This window comes from Aegilops tauschii, chromosome 7 (assembly GCF_002575655.3).
Source record: "Aegilops tauschii subsp. strangulata cultivar AL8/78 chromosome 7, Aet v6.0, whole genome shotgun sequence".
In the NCBI taxonomy this organism is placed as follows: domain Eukaryota; kingdom Viridiplantae; phylum Streptophyta; class Magnoliopsida; order Poales; family Poaceae; genus Aegilops; species Aegilops tauschii.
In genome coordinates, this window is record NC_053041.3 from 579,721,485 (window position 1) to 579,739,712 (window position 18,228).

At 50.7% G+C, this 18,228-nt stretch overlaps 1 long non-coding RNA gene and 1 pseudogene across 2 annotated transcripts; both read left to right on the forward strand.

Moving 5' to 3' along the window:
• Positions 1–18,228, forward strand: part of LOC120961856 (polyubiquitin-like) — a 387,099-nt pseudogene that overhangs the window by 234,565 nt on the left and 134,306 nt on the right.
• Positions 3,614–6,462, forward strand: LOC109783027 (uncharacterized). 2 transcript variants are annotated; one of them, XR_006666468.1, is made up of 4 exons: positions 3,614–3,937; positions 4,007–4,107; positions 5,457–5,584; positions 6,014–6,462. It is a non-coding gene; the product is annotated as an uncharacterized lncRNA (long non-coding RNA). The 2 variants fall into 2 exon arrangements; XR_012189740.1 differs by lacking the exons at positions 3,614–3,937; positions 4,007–4,107 and having other exon boundaries at positions 5,198–5,584.

The following is an 18,228-nucleotide window of genomic DNA, read 5'->3' on the forward strand; positions in this document are numbered from 1 at the left end:
ACCCGTCGGAGAAATCCCGCGAGAGGCCCGTCGTGAAATAGATGGAGCTGCAATAAAGGGGGAGCAACTAGTTAACGAGCGTTCCTTCGGGAGCCTTGCAACGATTAGCGCCACTTGGCGCGCTCTCAGCCATTCACCACGTGTCGCGCTCTGGACGCTCCCTTCGGATTTTATTTTTTTATTTTTCCGCACGCGTTTTTGGCTTTTTAAACGGTTTTTTCCGGTTTTTTTCGACGTTTTGGTTTCCCCCCGGTCTTTCTTAGCTTTTCGATCAAAAAAATTCAGGAAAAATATTTTTTTGCGCGAAAAAACGCGTTTTCTTTTTTTCCCTTTCGCAAAAGTCACGGTTTTTCTTCCGCGAGAGGCACGGTTGTGCTTTAGCGAGTCACGGCCGTGCCTTTCGGAAACGAAAAAAAAAACGCGTTTTCTGTTTTTTTCCCTTTCGCGAGAGTCACGGTTTTGCTTCTGCGAGAGGCACGGTCGTGCTTTCGCGAGAGTCACGGCCGTGCCTCTCGGAAAGGGAAAAACAAAAACGCATTTTCTGTTTTCTTTTTCTTTCGTGAGAGTCACGGTTTTGCTTCCGCGAGAGGCACGGTTGTGCTTACGCGAAAGTCACGGCCGTGCCTCCCGGAAAGGGAAAAAAAATACGCGTTTTCTGTTTTTTTTTCTCACGAGAGTCACGGTTTTGCTTTCGCGAGAGGCACGGTTGTGCTTTCACGAGAGTCACGGCCGTGCCTCTCGGAAACGAAAAAAACGTGTTTTCTGGTTTTTTTTCTTCCACGAAAGTCATGGTTTTGCTTCCACGAGAGGCACGGTTGTGATTTCGCAAGAGGCACGGGCGTGCCTCTTTCGGAAAAGGAAAAAAATTATGCTCCCGGTTCGGTTTTTTCGCCCGGTTTTTTTCGTCCGGTTTTTTTCGTGAAAAAAAAGTTCGTCAAAACCTATCAACATGGGATCTAGTTTTGAAGATCTCGACGCGAGGAATCCAATGGTGAAAACGGTTCGAGATTTGGACGCACGGTTTAAGAGATAAAACGTTTTGAATAAACGGATCTACGAAAAAAGGGAAAACTTCCAGGTTGCGACAAGTGGCGCGCTGCAGGTGCGCCAGTTGTCGCGACTAGGGAAAGTGGAGTGTTCCTTGCAACGAGTGCTCCTTAATTAGTGATTTCGCAATAAAGGTACTACTTCTTCGCCTGTGTATGTTTTTAAGAGGTTCTTGACCGATTCCTGGAATTTCCTATTTACCACATTTTGTGGCAAATAGTCAAGCAATCGATAGAATGGGCTAGCCCATATGAACGTGCGAACCACCTGTTTTTAAGAGGTTCTTGACTGGTTCTGGGTTCCTAAACCGGTTATTTTCCTTTTCTCATTTTTTGCGGTTTTGTTTATTTTTTATTCTTTCTGTTTCTTTCATTTTCATTTTTTCTGCTACTTTTTTATTTTCCTTTTTGTTTCTTTTTTAAAAGTTTATTTTATTTTTAAAAAATGTTCGAAAAATTCAAATTTTGTTTATATTTCAAAATCTTCCTTATTTAAAATTTGTTCACAAAATTCATTTCAAGAAATGTTCAGGAATTTAGAAAAATGTTCCTATTTTAACAATCTGATCATGAATTCAAAAATGCTCGTGTTTCAAAAGATATTCAGGTATTTTCAAAAATGTTCCCGGTTTCAGAATTTGTTCACATATTCGAAAAAATGTTCGTGTTTCACAAAATGTTCAGGAATCAATAAATGTTAAAAAATCTAAAAATGTTTGCGGTTTAAAAAATTATTCAGAATTTCATATTTTTTCACAAATTAGAAAAGTGATGCACTTTTTTAAAAAAAAATCTTCACATATTCAAAAAATGTTCTTGTTTTCTGAAATTTGTTCACAAATTCGAAAAATGTTCACACTTTATCAGAATATACCCTTTCAAAAAGGTGTACAATTTGTTTGAAAAACGTTCACTAAGTAACTAATTCAATGGCTATGGTTGTCTGATACCCAAGACCAAGGCCTCCATTATTTTTGTGATATGTTATTGCTTGGATGCTATGCTGATGTTGTTGTGACTCCATGTTAATATTATTTTTGCATAATGCATCATCCCCATAATATTGTTGTGCTTGTTTTATGTTACTTGCAATGTTGAGGATATCATATCGTTACCGTCTCAGTCGGCTGGGGACTCGAGATTAATCAAAATTGGTCGATTAATCGATTTTATCGGTGCACTATTAATCGGCCATTTCTTTTGTAAATTTCAGGTTCGCACCACTAAAATATGTTATATTCAACACAAGTTTTACCATGATTCCTATTCAGCGCTCCCCCACCCCCCACCCCCTCGCGCGCGCACGAGGGACGCGGGCGGGCTTTGGACATGGATAACTACAACATATGGTCATTCAGCTGCAATTCCAATCTTAATATTTTTGTTACTCGTAGCAATGATCATACGACTAATAGGATGCATTATAGTAGTATTGTTGCACTAAAATATCCAAAAACAGTTTGAAACTTTAATTTACACGTTATATAACTCCTCTCATCCCCCGCAAAAAATATATAACCATCAGAGATAATTCATGAGACAAATGAAGATCCTGACAAAGATATGCACAACTTCTTCAATGTAGTGCCACTCTATATGTATCCATAGTTGTTTTATAATATAAAGCGGGGGAAACCGTTTATCGTCTCTGTATGTACCCATATTTTGCATGCACCAATGACCAATAGTTACATAAGACCTTCATCTTCCATCATCTTTGTTGCTAAAATGTTGTTGTCCGTCCATATCTAGGAAAAAGGGTTTCCCCCTGCTTTATATTATAAAGCAATGAACCGAGCATCCAACATAACAGTACAGAGTGTAATCAAGTCAAAGTCGCGCTGGGGGCACAGCAAGACAAGCCCCAAACAAAGCTAAAAAAGAAGCTAATCCGGCTCAGGAGGTGGCGGAGGAGGCGCAAATGTCGACGCCGAAGAACGAAGGCCCGCTATGATGTTGTCGACGGCGTCCCGGTCTCGCCGCTTGCTAAGTGGTCTCCAAAGCTGTAGAAGGCCACACAATTTGTAGATTGCATCAGTCACACGCCATGAAATCACGCGTTCTATGACTAGTTTATTACGGTTACACCAGAGGGTCCACGCTAGGGTGCCCAAAGCCACCCACATGGATGGGCGGCTAGAGCCGGGGAGCCTAAGCACCTCCCCACACTACTAGGAAATACCTTATAGGTAGATATTTACCAGTAGTGTGGGATAATGGGCTGGCGCTACTACTACTTAGTAGTAGCGTTGGTAAAAACAGTGTGCTGCTACTAGATAATAGTAGTAGCGTGGGTCAAACATTCCCGCGCTACTATTAAGTTGTTCTCTTCGTGCCCCTGAGACAGGCCATAGTAGTAGCATGGGGTATAAAACCCGCGCTACTACTAAGTTGATAGTAGTAGCGTGGGTGTGCAACCCTGCGCTGCTACTATGAATAGATAGGATCAGCTTGTCGGCCCATTTAGCACTAGCGTGGGATCCAAAGACCGCGCTACCACTACGAACTTAGTGGTAGTGCGGTTCACCGACATGGGCTACAACTAAGCGCACCACACCTCCGTCTCTCCCTTATCCCCCTCTCTCTGGTCACGTTCTATCTTTCCCCTTCCTCCCTCGACTCCGATCTAGATCCAGGGCCCCGACGGAGGGCTTCTTCCCACTCCGACCTCGGAGCCATGGTGCGCCCTCTTCCCCATCGCTGCCGGCCACCATCCCCACACTTTCTCTCCCTTGGCTGCCTCCCACACCGTCTCCTCCTTCCCCCATCTCATCACTAGGGAAGACAAGGCAAGTAGGAGGGAGATCGACCGTGTAGGTCAGATCCAACCACCATGACCTCAATGGAGATGGCCCAATGGATGGAGCGGACCTGCAAATCGTTAAGCCAATGTACCCTTCCTTGATTTCCTTGACCATCTTGGATTACCTTCCCTGAATTCCTTGATTCCTCACGCACAGGGTAGCAGTTCTCTTCTCCACGGGGATCACGTACAGGGCACCACCTACAAGTGAAGAGAAGACCACCGCTCCTCCGGGTCTGCTTCTTCCTACTCTTCAAGGTCCCTCTCTCCCTCTCATGCTCTACCTGAATTAATGACGTTAGGTGTCACAACCAAACTGAAACTTTTTTATCTTCAGAGAGGATAAGACTGAATCTTTAATTAGGTTAGCTTGCATGTGCTGCAGCTATTTTGTTTCTCTTGTTCTTGTGTGTAACAAGATCACTCTAGTAAGTATGATTTACTGCACATTCTGATTAACCAAACACATGGCTGCACGACACCATGCTATAAGCCGTTCATTTCCATCTCCAAGACTTCAAGTGATGGCTATCCATTCAGATGTATTCAGTGGTTTGGCTATTGTGGTCTCATATCTGAATCGTGCGTCCTGTCTACCTGCCCTGTTGTCATCAACATAGTTAGGTTCAAGATTTAACAGACCTGAATTGTCACCAAAAAGCACCTGTCAATTACATGTAGTATAGCTTAGGAAAGTCCTCTTGAAAGTTGTTGAGGTTCAGCGTTAGGCTGATGGCGCTGGTTTACCGTGTGACTGCAATTATTGTACACGTTTTAATTATGTTGCTGGTCTTTTTCATAATATTTCTCAAAGCAACTTGATGTAACCTAACCCTTCATGATTGCAGGGACCACTATTATTATTGGTGGACTTGATGTGGCGATGTTAGGAGCTCGTTGAAATGTTGTTACTATCATGGTTCTCAATTTAGCTGCTACTCCTCTTGAGCTAAGATAAACACACACTCAGCATTAAAAGTAGTAAATCAAATTCCATTTTCTGGATTCATTTATAAGAATAGTTGATGGTTCTGTGTCAAGCTTTATATCTAGTAATAGTTGTTGATTCATTTATAAGAATAGTTGATGGTTCTAGCAGCGGGTGGTCGGAGGCGGCTGCGGCGCCGGCGGTAGGGGAGGACGAGAGGGCCGGGTGGGAGGTTCGGCCGAGCGGGATGGTCGTGTAGGCCAGGGACAGGGGGCCGACGACGCTGCTGCGGGGGTGCCGCCCAGGCCGCCGTCGTGTGCGTTCTCTTGCTGCCCTGGATTCTGCTGCTTACTTGTGGATCAGGGCCAGGGGTCAGGGGAGGAGGGATGGGGGGGGGGGGGGGGGGGGGTCATTCGACATGTACCGTGCGTTCTCTTGCTGCCTTGGATTCTGCATGTTCCTTGCTATCTAAATTATATATTTTTTGTCGCTATCTGAAGAATTTTATGTAGGTAGTCTTAATGTGTGTTTAGCTTTCAGTTTTTACTTCTACTTCACAGAGTGGAAGATCGTAAGAAAGCATTGGCTGATCTTTAAAAATTATTCTTAAGAGTAAACCAGAGCAGTATTCGATGATATATTGTGAGTCACTGAAAATGTATACTGTTTTTTTCTTCAGGATATGGATGACTATCTGAAGGGATGCAGGTTTCTTCCCAAACTTAGCAACGAGATACTAGGTGAAAGAAATGCTCCTTACAAGGAAAGGTTGAGCAGCCTAGAGAATTTATTACTCATCATGGAAAGGTTGACAAAGCCTGAAATCTCATTTTGATCCACGTTCAAAGATTACATGGTAGCATATATACTTGAAGTTGGCATGGAATATCAAAATTCAAAATAAACCTAGCCTATTCCCTGTTTTGAAAAGCAGTGGGAATCGATTTTCTGAAGTCCTTGGTTGTCTATTTCCCTATCCATGCAACAATAAATGTTGAACAGAATGTTAACTATCAAATATTGCAAGCATATATAGCTCAAATACACAAGTATAAAATTCTTGTATGCACCAAAATGACAAGATAGCATGAACACGTATAGCTAGGGTATGTATTTAGTAGGTGTCTTTCCCTTTTGAAGATTCATAATAGACTAAAAGAGACTGATAAATGAAGAAAATACCCTACTCACAAGAATGCGAACTAACATGTTTTCACTTTCCCGACGTGAGCGCAGAGGTGATCAACGTAGACTACCGCGACCGGTGGGCGTCGTGCTCTTCAACAACTCGGAGGCGGACTTTGTTGTGAAGCCCGACGACCGCGTCACACAGATGATTGTCCAGGTGATTGCGATGCCGGAGGTCGCCGAGGTGGAGGACCTTGACATCACCGTCTGGAGGTCGTCGAGGTGGAGGACCTCGACGCCACCGTCTCGAGGTTGCCGAGGTGGAGGACCTCGACGCCACCATCTCGAGGTTGCCGAGGTGGACGCCTTGGTAGATACATCTGGAGAAGTGGTCATGTTAGGTTGGTGGTGGAACGCTAGGGAAGGTACCCACCTTTCGGTGACGGTTGTGTGCATCTGATGTATAAATGGTATCTCGTGATCTCTTTGAGTTGAGATGTTCAATGTTGTATCCATGAATGCTGCAAGTGCTAAGATGGTTCTGTGACCTTCTTTTATTTTGTCTTCGATGTGTCTTGTTTTCCATCCGTGAATTGCATGTAATTTTTTTTAAAAAAAATTCTAATTACTTAGCAGTAGCGTGGGGGAAGAATAGCATGCTACTAGTATTTAGAATAGTAGTAGCATGGGGGAAGAATGACACTACTAGTACTTAGAATAGTAGTAGCGTGGGGGAAGAATAACACGCTACTAGTAGTTAGGAGTAGCTGTAGCGCGGGGTAAAAAACGCGCTACTGCTAAAATTTAGCTGTAGCACCGTATCAGTAGCGCGCCTGCCCGCGCTACTAATAGCCAAAAAACCAACGCTACTGGTAAGGGTTTTCCTAGTAGTGCCAACTAAGTCCGGGAGGTTGTCATGGCACCAGCTGCCACCAACCACCTCCCGGAAGCAGCTCCATAGGAATTGTGCCACAGGGCACCGGAAGAAGATGTGGTTGCAGTCTTCCGGTACCAAACAAATGGGGCAGAGGCCATCCCCAGGGCCATTACGTTTGCTGACCTCCGTACCCGAGGGTAGGCGACCGCGGACCCATTGCCAGAGGAATATGCGGATTTTTAAGGGGAGTTTGATCTCCCAGAGCACCGAGAGTTCCACCGGGCCAGGAGTGGGGACAATCGCCTGATAAAGGGATCTAGTCGAGAATCGGCCACTTACTCGAGATGCCAAGATAGTGAATCGGGTTCTAGGGAGGGGGTGTAGGGCAATACACTCGAGCAATTCATCCCATTGCTCAAGTTCCACCGCCCCGAAGGTACAGCGAAAGGCAATAGCGCCCAAGTCAGCTAAGGCCACAACCACAGAGAGCTGTGGGCGGACGCAGATCGCGAACAGCGCAGGAAAGCGCTCCGCAAAGGGGCGGGTCCCTGCCCATCGATCTAGCCAGAATAGGGTGCCGGAGCCGGTACCTATTTTAATGGAGGTCCCAATGCGCAATACCAGCATCAGACGGATCACCGATTGCCAGAATTGGGACCCACCAGTTCTAGGCGCGAATGCCAGTGGCTACCCGCGAAGGTACTTCGCGCGGATAATCTCAAGCCACAGGCCGCCCTCGGCAGTCTGAATTCGCCGCCATTTAGAGAGGAGGGCAATATTCATCCGATTGGACGGAATAACCCCAAGGCCTCCTTGGTCTTTAGGCTTACAAATCTCAGACCACTTAAACATGTGGTACTTCTGTTTATTGTTCTCTCCAGCCCAGAAGAATCTGGAGAGGAGTTTGGTGACCTCGTGATGAAGGGATTCATGCAGACTATAGAATCCCATGATATACATCAATAGGCTAATAAGGGAGGAGTTCATCAGAATCACTCGAGCGGCTTTGGATAGCCATCTCCCCTGCCAGGGCTCCATCCTAGGCTGGAGCTTGGCGGTTATTGGACGAAAGTCCTTCTCTAGCAGGCGCATGTCACTAAGTGGCATGCCAAGGTAAGTGGTCGGGAATGTTCCCAAACGGCAATTCAAGCGGTTGGCAATTTGCTGAGCTTCCATCTGGGAGTATCCCATGACCATCACCTCACTTTTGGCGAAATTAATTGTGAGGCCTGACATTTCCTGGAAGCAAAGGAGGAGGAACTTGAGGTTCTGAATATCCTCATCCGAACCTTCCACCATCATAATGGTGTCGTCAGCATATTGGAGGTGGGCCAGACCTCCATTAGCCACCAGGTGGGGGGAAAATCCCCCTAATGTGCCTGGCGCGCTTGGCTAAATCAAGGATCGAGGCAAGGGCATCGACCACAAGATTGAATAGAAAGGGGGATATCGGGTCTCCCTGTCGGACCCCTTGGCTCGTCAAGAAGTATGGACCAACCTCCCCATTTATGTTAACCACTGTCCAACCACTCGTGACCAACTGCATCACGAGCGCGACCCAGTGGTGATCAAATCCACGTTTGAGCAACACTTCCCGAAGGAAGGACCAGTGGATGGTGTCATAAGCTTTATGGAAGTCAATTTTGAAGAACACCGCGCGGAGGTGTTTAGTCTTGACCTCATGGATCACCTCATGAAGGACGAGGATCCCGTCGAGAATATATCGGCCTTTCGTGAAGGCCGATTGGTTCGGATGATGAATTCGAGGAGCGATTAAGGCCACCCTAGTGGCGTATCCTTTCGCCAGAATTCTAAATATCACATTGAGGACTGTGATAGGGCGGAATTGCCTAATATCCGCCGCACCCGGTACCTTGGGAATCAGGGAGATAATCCCGTAGTTAAGTCGGGACATGTCCAATGTTCCCCTAGAGAACTCACGGAACAGTTCAAGGATGATCTCCTTGACCATTGGCCAGAAAGCCTGAAAAAAGCGGACCAGCAATCCATCGGGGCCTGGTGCCGAGGCCGGATTCATGGCTTTGACGAAGGCCTCAACTTCCATTGCATCAAAAGGGGCAAGCAGGGCTGCATTTTCTTCTGGGGAGACCTGTTGTTCAAGCGACCAAATATGGTCAGCAAGGGCGATACCACTCCGAGGGCGCCCTTGAAATAATGACTTATAAAAGTCGTCGACCAACAAGCGGATTGCCTAGGGGTCCTGGAATAGCTGTCCTCCCTCCCATAAGAGGGGAATGGAGCAGCGTCGTCTACGGCCATTAGCAATGGCCTGGAAGTAAGCAGTGTTGGCGTCCCCAAACAGCACCCAGTTCATAGAGCCGCACTGTCGCCAGAATTCCTCCTCCTTGGAGTAGATCTCCATGAGAGAGTCCTCACAAATTATACCTATGAGCCCATTCCTCTGCGGAAATCCCAGCACTATCTGCACGAAGGTCCAAGACCCGAATCTCCTTGAGGAGGGAGGCCTTCTGGACCCGAAGGCTCCCTCCCTATATTAGCACCCAACCTTTCATGAACTACCTGGAGCGCTTGGACAGATGATGCCACTCGTCCAGGATCGACATCTGCCTATGGGGCTCGGCTAGCGCCGAGACCCAGTGAGCCTGGACGGCAACCACAAAACCTGGCTACCGGAGCCAGAAAGCCTTGAAACGGAATCGCGGAGGTGGACGAGGTCTCTCATCCCTAGATGATAAGAGAAGAGGGACATGACGGACCCGATGCGTGTGATCGCCTGGAGAGAGGCCAAAGGGAATCGGAGCTCCCAGTCAGGGGAGACAAACACACGATCCAGCACACTAAGGGTCGGGGCAACCTGTCTATTGGTCCAGGTAAATCGTGCCCCGACCTGTCCAGCTCAAGGAGACCTAGGTCCGCAACCCAGTCATTGAAGCGACGAATCTCCGCAAGGTTCACACGCGAGTTGCTCTTATCCTCGGGGGCGCGTAGAAGGTTGAAATCTCCCCCAACAACCACGGGAAGAGTCGCAGAGGAGATCTTGGTGTGGAGCTCGGCCAAGAAAGCGGCCGAGCGACTATGGTCGGCAGGGCCATAAACCACAATGATCTCCCACTTGTAGTTCATATCACGCTCCCACACCTCCATGCTAACGAAGTGGGATCCACGGTCCACGGATCCCACCTCAAAGGTCGCATCCTTCACCCCTAGAAGGATGCCACCAAAGTGATCTGTCACTCCACTAGATGGCAACCAATGCCATGCAAAAAGGTGTCTGCTGAGTCGCTCAAGTTCAACAAGAGAGAACTCAGTGCGCATCGTTTCTTGGATCGCTACCACATCTATGGACTCACCGCGCATATAGTCGATAAGCTACCTGCGACGGCCATCATGGCTGAAGCCCCGCAGGTTCCAAAAAAGCGCGCGCATGATCACTCGCCTAACGGGTCCTCCCGGGACCCTACAGTAGTCGTAGCACTAAGGGGACGACGCAATTGGGCAGTACGAGAGCGTGTTCGACCACGGATCTCACCCAGGTCGTTCACAAACCGGTCCCAACCCCTAGATTGGCGAGGCGTAGGGGGCGGGACCTCAGCAGCTGTAGCCGCCTCGCGAGCCCTAGTGGCCGCGAGGTGGCCCTCCAGAATCTCCTTAGCCTGGAGGGACGCAAGCTGCTCCAAAGCCGGGCCCTTCTCGCCGCGGAAGCCTATAGCCGAATCGGCGGCGACCTTGGCCAGATGGCCAAGGGGGACACCAGCAAGAGCGGAAATGGAGTTGTCGCAAATATCATCAGAATCAGAACATGGAGCCTGAGAATCGGATGGACCTGTGTCAAGGTTGCTGATGGCCGCGCGACGGGAAGCCTTCTCCACCGCGGTCGGCGAAGCCCGGGTCAGCCGCAGCGCCGCCTCGAGCCGGGCACTCTTCCTGGTAGACGACGCTGGAGTAGAGGCCGAGCGGTGGCGGCCCCGGGACTTGGAAGGCCTGGACGATGTGGGAGGGGAGGCTGTAGCGGGGTCGGACTCCAGAAGCGCCGGTGCTGGAGGGTCCTCCCGGACAAGCATCGGAGACACGAGCCGAGGGGAGGACGGGGGCCGGACCTCTATGCTACCCTGGCTGTCTCCACTCCCTTCCTCCTCCGACAAGGAGAGTGGCGGAGGGAGGAAAGGGGGAGGAAGAGTGGCGCCCGGAGGAAGGGTGGCAGCCTCGTCGAGCATGGCTGCGATGGCCTCGATGTCCTCGGGCTCGTCCCCCGGGCAGGCCTCGAAGGACCCAACCCCAGGGTAGGCGTCGTGGGAGCTGAGCCCAGAGCAGTGGGCGGACGAGGGGTGGGAGGAGCCGACAGGAGGATGATCGTCCCCAGGCTCAGTTGAGTCGTCATCGGAGGCCTCAGAGCGGGGTGAGCGGCTACGTGGGCGACGAGGGGAGCCGTGCGGGGCCGCACCCCCCCAGATCCAGCCGCCGGATCAGCACCCCTCCTCATCCAGGCTGAGGGGATCGGTGGGAGTCCCACCCTCAACCGAGATGCGTAAGTCGTACCTGACGTCGTTGAAGAACATCCTGATCGTCGTCTTGAGCTTGGTGTCGTTTGGAGACTTGATCTGCACACGCACAGCAGGGCCCTTGGGCAGAGAGGTGGCGTCGACCATGACAAACTTGCCCAGAAGACGGGACAGGCCACGAATGACCACCTCGTCCCGAGCCGGTGGTGGGAGTCCACGGATCTGCACCCATACCGTGGACAGGGTGGCCACCGCAAGCGGGTCCACAGACGGGACGGAGATGCGGACGGAGATCTGGTTGAGGGCGAGTGTGAGTCTGGCGCTGTGAGTACCGTAGCGGAGACTGACCGGGTCGGGGAAGGTCGCAGTAAACTCCCGGTCTGAGATCGGGGTCACCTCCCAATCCCAGTCCGGGTTGAACAGGTGGCGAAGCTCCTCAGAGATGATGGCCGGAGAAGTCGCCTTGCCATCCAAGACCGAAATGAGCGCGGTCATGGGTGGGGTCGCCCGGGCCTCGGGGATATCCATCTGAAAGAAGCCCAGGTCATCAAGAGCATACCCGAATAGCCCGAGCACATCGATGGGCTGATGATCGGGGCAGAGCACCGCGGGGTGGTCCGTCCGCTTGCAAGGAAAGCAAGCCGGAGGCTGAGAGCAGTCGGCCTGGCAATGGCCGGCGATCCCACAGTTGAAGCAGATAGCCGTCGCCGCCGGGGACGGCACCGCGACCACCGTGGGGTTGGAGACCGAGGAGGCCAGACCACCCGGATGAGCATGAGCACCATGCTTCTTCTTCTTAGCAAAAGCCCCACGACCATTACAGTTGGAGTTGTTGTTGGGACCGGCCGAAGGGAACTGCGGCTGCCGCCGTGGGGGGTCATAGCGACAAGGCGGAGACGCCGGCTCACGCGCGGACCGGGTCAGGGAGCGGGAGCGTCGGGCGGGCGACCGACGGTCGTGGTCACGCTCGCGGTCCCGGCCGCGCCAAGGAGGTGAGAGGTCACGGTCGCGAGACCCGCGCTACCCCGACCTGAGGGAGTCCTGGATTAGGGGGTCCACAGACAGCCGGACTATATACTTTGGCCAGACTGTTGGACTATGAAGATACAAGATTGAAGACTTCGTCCCGTGTCCGGGTGGGACTCTCCTTGGCGTGGAAGGCAAGCTTGGCAATTCGGATATGTAGATCTCCTCCCTTGTAACCGACTCTGTGTAACCTTAGCCCCCTCCGGTGTCTATATAAACCGGAGGGTTTAGTCCGTACGACAAGAACAACAATCAGAACCATAGGCTAGCTTCTAGGGTTTAGCCCCTATGATCTCGTGGTAGATCAACTCTTGTAATACTCATATCATCAAGATCAATCAAGCAAGAAGTAGGGTATTACCTCCATCGAGAGGGCCCGAACCTGGGTAAACATCGTGTGCCCCGCCTCCTGTTACCATCCGCCTTAGACGCACAGTTCGGGACCCCCCTACCCGAGATCCGCCAGTTTTGACACCGACATTGGTGCTTTCATTGAGAGTTCCACTGTGCCGTTGCGATAAAGGCTCGATGGCCCCTTCAATCATCAGTAATGATGCGATCCAGGGTGAGGTTTTCCTCCCAGGACAAATCTTCGTATTCGGCGGCTTTGTACTACGGGCCAACTCCCTTGGCCATCTGGAGCAGATCGAAAGCTATGCCCCTGGCCATCAGGTTAGGTTTGGAAGCTTGAACTATACTGCCGACATCCGCGGAGACTTGATCTTCGACGGATTCGAGCCCATGGTAGGTGTTCCGCACTGTCACGATGAGCATGACATAGCTCTGTCGTCGGACGGTGTTCGGAAGATCACACCTGTAGCTACTCCGGCCCTCAAGCCGGAGCAGATCACGCCGCCCGAGGACGGGTGGATGGACCCACCACGGAGGCCGCACACTCAGCGGCGTTAGAGCCGAATACTGACTTTACCTCTTATGAGACCTGTGTTGCCGAACCCTTGGATTCGTCCCCGGCCACAGGCTCCGAACCGCCCGCGTCCGTGCCTATCGAACTTGATTGGGCACCGATCATGGAGTTTTCCTCCGCGGATATCTTTCAGCACTCATCCTGGGCGACGTGCTAAATTCATTAAGGTCTCTCTCCTTGTCAGGAGACCCTTGGCCGAACTATGTCCGGCTTGAGTGGGAAGCGGACGACGAAGAAATTCGTTCCCCACCCACCACCCACTTAAGAGCCACTGTCGACGACTTAACCGACATGCTCGATTTTGACTCCGAAGACATCGACGGTATGGATGACGATGCAGGAGACGAACATGAACCACCGCCCACAGAGCGCTGGACTGCCACCTCATCATATGATATATACATGGTGGACACCCCCAAAGAAGGCGATGGCGATAAGACAACGGAGGATAATCCCTCCGAGAAGCAACCCAAGCACCGGCGCGGCTCTAAGCCCCGCCATAGCAAAAGCAGCGATACCGGCACAAGAGACAATAACACTGTAGATAATGCCGAAGACGAAGACAATCCCCTCCAGCCAGGTTTCGAGCAGGAGGACGGGCAAGCTAGCCCTAAGGAGCAGGCAACTGGCGGAAAATATGAGGATGACAATTACATGCCCCTCTCCGAAGACGAGGTGAGCCTCGGCGACGAAGAATTTATCGTGCCCGAGGATCCCGTCAAACAGGAGTGCTTTAAGCGCCGGCTTATAGCCACAGCAAAAAGCCTGAAGAAAAAGCAGCAGCAGCTTCAAGCTGACCAAGATCTGCTAGCAGATAGATGGACTGAGGTCCTGGCGGCCGAGGAATACGAACTCGAACGCCCTACCAAGAGTTACCCAAAGTGCAGGTTGCTACCCCAACTCGAGGAGGAAGCATTAAAACCTACATTACCAGCGTATGATGCGGCTGATCGGCCACCTCGTGGCCGAGACAGAGTGGCATATCAGCCCAAAGTCCAGCCCGCACCCCGTCGCCAGTCAAACAAAAACACCAAGGCCCGGGGCAACATGCAGGACCCGCGAGACGTATTGGAAAATAAAGCAGGACATACAAGATCAATCTACGGATCACGGGGGCGCGCCCCAACGCGTGACGATGATCGTCACACTGGATACACTAAAAGCAAATCCGGCCGGGCCGAATACAGCAGACAAGACTCGTATGAACTGTGTCGTGACATAGCCCGGCACAGAGGCGCCGCACACCCCCTATGCTTCACTGATGAAGTGATGGATCACGAATTCCCAGAAGGATTTAAACCCGTGAACATTGAATCATATGATGGCACTACAGACCCCGCGGTATGGATAGAAGATTTCTTCCTCCACATTCATATGGCCCGCGGAGATGATCTACACGCCATCAAGTATCTCCCGCTAAAACTCAAAGGGCCGGCTCGGCATTGGCTGAATAGCTTGCCGGCAAACTCCATCGGAAGTTGGGAGAACCTGGCAAACGCATTCCTGGACAACTTCCAGGGCACTTCTGTGCGACCACCGGATGCTGACGATTTAAGTCACATAACACAACAGCCCGGAGAGTCAGCCAGGAAATTCTGGACTCAGTTCCTAACTAAAAAGAACCAAATTGTCGACTGTCCGGATGCCGAAGCCCTAGCGGCCTTTAAACATAACATCTGTGACAAGTTGCTCGCCCGACATTTCGGCCAAGGGAAGCCAAAATCCATGGCAGCCCTCACGACACTTATGACCCGCTTTTGTGCGGGCGAAGATAGTTGGTTGGCCCGTAGCAACAACACAGCAAGCAACCCTGGCACATCAGAGGCCAGAGATAGCAACGGCAAACCCTGACGCAACAAACACAAGCGCCGTAAATATGGTGAAAACGCCGAAGATACGGGAGTTAATGCTGGATTTAGTGGCTCTAAGACCGGTCAGCGGAAAGGGCCACTCAAAAAGAACAGTTTGGGTCTGTCCAGTCTGGACCTCATACTCGACCGCCAATGCCAAATTCATGGCACCCCAAGAACGCCAGCCACCCATACCAACAGAGAATGCTGGGTCTTCAAACAAGCCGGCAGGGCAGGCGTCAAAAACAAAGATGGGGGGGTCTCAAAGCGATGATGGCGACGAAGAGCCCAGATCACCGAACACGGGAGGGCAAAAGAAATTTGCCCCGCAAATCCAAACGGTGAACGTGGTAAACAACACCCACATTCCCAACCCGGTCCGGATGCGCACCCTTAGGGATGCCGACTTCACGGAACTAGTCGTCCCACAATATAAACTAGGGCCGGTCACCTTCAACCGCACGGATCGTCTGGTTAACGCCAATCAGGGCAATCCAGCCGCACTAGTCCTCGACCCAATAATTGATGGGTTCCACCTCACACGAGTCCTTATGGACGGAGGCAGCAGTCTAAACCTGCTTTACCAGGACACAGTGCGCAAGATGGGCATCGATCATTCGGTGATCAAACCCACTAAAGCCACTTTCAGAGGCATTATACCAGGTGTGGAAGCTAGCTATACAGGCTCCATCGCCCTGGAGGTAGTCTTCGGATCACCAGACAATTACCGTACCGAAGAGTTAATCTTCGAAATCGTCCCTTTCCGCAGTGATTATCAGGCACTGCTCGGACGAACTACGTTCGCTCGATTCAACGCAGTGCCACATTATGCCTACCATAAGCTCAAGATACCCGGACCGCGCGGCGTCATCACGGTCAATGGCAAGGCCGAACTTTCCTTTGGCACCAACAAGTACACCGCTGCCTTAACAGCAGAAGCAACGAGCGGCACCTTGCAGCCGAACCTCGAGTCGACGGCCAGGCTCCCAGACACCGCCAAAGGACTCCGAACTACTTCGCAGCAGGATAGCCCGGCTAGTCCAGAGCTCAATTAAACACTCCGGCGAAGGCCAGGATAGGCCGCACACAGCGGCTCAAACACTCTCCGGCACACAAACATTTCTTACATTTCCTTTGCAGGTTCACCTTTGCGCCGACTAGGACGGGCGACATGGAGGCAGCTCGAACGCGCAAGGGAATCCTTAGATATTCCCCGCGATGACTATCCGACTATACTCCGGATCCGCACACAGCTTCTTCCCCCCTGGTCTCAGCAGGTTCCACAGTCATATTTCTTTTTTATCACATTACCTGTACTCATACGCATCGACGTACTATTCAAATATAACATGTGGATTCATATGATGCTTATCTGCTGTTATTTATTATTAAAATTCTTTTGTCAAGTGGCATCTGTACATTGCGATATGCCTTAAAACATGCCAGGGGCTTCATTTTACCCATAATACAGCAATAAAGTCCGAACACCTTCACGGAAGTTCGGCACCCCGAACCTATAGCATTATATGCATCAGCTCCGAATCATTTCTTGGGTCAATAGTTGGGTTTGCCCGGCTCCCATGTTTTGGTACCTTACGTTCCGCTATATCGGCTAAGGTAGCACTGGGAGAACTACTGCAATTGTGTCCCGCTTCTTCCGGACGAGCACCTCAGTAGAGAAAGCCGAAAACTGACTGTCATGATACGGCGAGAGCTGGTCAGCTGTTCGAGAGGTTGTAAAATCTTTAAGGATTTCTCCCGCATACTGCCATAACCCATGCAGCGTGCGATGGATCGGTTTTTCTTCCGATCAGGTGCTTATAGAGCCCCTCGTGCGGTCTTCCGAACACCAGGGGCTGCGCCTACCTTCCTAAAGCTCCTATGGCTAAGTGAGAGTGATAAATCCCTATAGTCCGATTGCCTGGTTCGTTGTGCTGAACACCTCCTTCGAAGGACCCAAAACTAGGATAAAGAGTGATCAGGTTTATCCCGAACACCCCCGTATTTCTTACGTGGGGGGCAGAAGCCGACGACTGGCCAACTCTCAGGATTAATATATAAAACGGCCGCGCAGGAGGATAAACTTTTATATAACAGGCAATAAATAATATAAATGACCTTGTTCAAACATTACAAAGGACAACATGATTTGCATTCATGGAAATATAATGTCCTTGGTGCATAGCTCTGCTGCAAGGTAGGATCCTTTCAGGACACTCTCATAATATAATTCGGGCTTGCGGGCTTCTTCCCCTCTGGCGGTCCTTCGGTCATCAGCTTTTCAGCATCCATCTTCCCCCAGTGCACCTTTGCGCAGGCGAAGGCCATTCGCGCACCTTCTATACAGACCGACCGCTTGATGACGTCAAGTCGAGGCAGGCACTCACAAGCCGCTTCACGAGCCCGAAGTAGCTGCTTGGAATCGGCTCGGCGGGCCATAGCCGGATAATGAAATCCTTCATGGCTAGTTCCGCCGCCTTATGTAGTTCAATCAGCTGTTTCAGTTGATCGACAAAAGGCACCGGATAATTCGGTGCCAAATACTGCGACCAGAACAGCATATCCGTAGTGTTCTTTTCTTCGGCTCGGTAGAATTGGGCGGCATCCGATATGCTGCGAGGCAGCTCCGCAAATACCCCTGGAGAAATCCGAATTCAAAATTAGAAACATAATTTTCTCCTCAAATGCTTGCTTTACATGGAAAAAAGCCTTACTCGCCACGATCTTCCTCGCCTCTTGGATCCCCTGCAGGGCGCTTTGGGTTTCCACCCGGGCATCGCTCGTGGCCTGATGAGCCTTGGTGAGTTCGGATTCTTTCCCCGTTAAACTCTGCTCCAAGGTCTCGCATTTCTTCACGGCCTCTTGAAGCTCCTGCTCAGCTTCAATAACCCTGGCCTCGTGCTTCTCACGAAGAGCCTGCTCTACGGCTGCCTTTTTCTCGGCCTCGGCCACAGCCTTCTTAAGAGCCTCGACTTCGGTCATCATCCCTAGCGCAAATCATGAAACATATTTTATCATACTGAAAATTCGTTCGCAATAAACGCGAACAAGACTTGCGCATACCTTCTTTATCTCCCAACTGCATTTTCAACCGGCCAAGTTCTTCTTTGGCCCGCTCCAGATTTTGATTCAGTCCGGAGACCTCCGCAGTATGAGAGGCAGCA